Raw genomic sequence first — 1,492 nt, 5'->3', positions numbered from 1 at the left:
GGACTTGTAGCCTACTAGACTGTGAGAGAATAAATTTCTCTTTGTTAAAGCCATCCACTTGTGGTATTTCTGTTATAGCAGCACTAGATGACTAAGACACTGCCCAAGCAAGATACTTGGGCACCACCCTTGACTCCTACATCTCCATCGCCCGTAGTCTCCACTCAGTCATCAAGGCCTATAGATTCTATCTTCTAGATCCCTTGCTTGCCTGTAGCATCTATGAATAACGACACAAAGAGCACAATACACTCTGCATAAGAAGTGGATAGTGGGTTCCAGAAGGCCTCATAGAGAAGATGCTCGAGGAATGAACAGGAATATCAGGTAGAGGTGGCTAGAACATTTTAGTGATGAGTGCTTGCTGCAAGCATGTTTTGGTGTCTGGACCTTTATTTTATAGTCTGGCTGGTGATTGGAATGTGAACGGGTTGGGTTAGTTCAAAAGACGGAAAGTAGGGCAATCATTCGCCTTCCAACCACAACCAAACCTCCTTGCCGATAAGACTAGGGCTTCTTCGGATATACTTGGTGGAAGGTAGGTACCTACAATAGTTCTTCTGGTCCCTCTTTGTCTTCTGTCTGCCCTCCCCAAAGCCCTTTAAGCTAGCCTGACTTATCCATGCACTGCATCCCCGCTCGCCCATAAAGGCAAGCCACAAATCCCTACTAGTGTACATAGCAATCACTCTTTAATTCTGCTTATTCATCACTCACCTGTTCTTGTTCTACCTAGTTCTGAAGTTCTTGCTGCCGCTATCTTTATTTCTGCTGAGCATTGGACCTGGTCTCTTTGGCATTAAACCTTTTACTCTTCCCAATAGATGTTTATTTAAATGCCCCTCTAGTTCTTGGGACCCTAGATTAGCTATAATAGGAAGACTCCACTTTCACGTTAGCCCTGCAGAACCCAGTCCAATGCTGGCCGCATAAATGACTAGCATACTAGCTTGATCAGGTGCCAATGCCCCAACAAAGCAGGCTTTGGGTAAAAAATCTTCCTTGTAGATCCAATTTTAGAGTTCATGGGTCAAAAACTGTCTACTATCTTGGGATAACAAGACTAGCTGTGAGTATGTCTAAATGGGGGGGCAAGGGGAGCAAGGGTGAAGAGCAGAAGGAGAGAAGTCTTGGTTGATGTTATGGATTGAATTGTGTCTCCCAAAAATTTATCTTGTAAACCTTAAACTTTATACACGTGGATGTAATCCCATATGGGAATAGGGTTTTCTTTTTTATGTTAATGAGGCCATATCAGTGTAGTGTGTGTTTTAAGCCAATCACTTTTGAGATATAAAAGTAGCAGATTAGGCATGGAAACAAGGACAAATGGGGAAGACAGATGCCACATGAAGATCGCCAAGGAACCAAGGACCAGAAGCTAAAAGAGACAAAGATCTTCCCTAGAGCCAACAGAGAGAGAGCCTTCCCTTAGAGCTGGTGCCCTGAATTCAGATTTCCAGTCTCCTAAACTGAGAAAATAAATTTCTCT

This window comes from Trichechus manatus, unplaced genomic scaffold (assembly GCF_000243295.1).
Source record: "Trichechus manatus latirostris isolate Lorelei unplaced genomic scaffold, TriManLat1.0 scaffold00068, whole genome shotgun sequence".
NCBI lineage: Eukaryota > Metazoa > Chordata > Mammalia > Sirenia > Trichechidae > Trichechus > Trichechus manatus.
Note: the sequence above shows the minus strand (reverse complement) of the source record.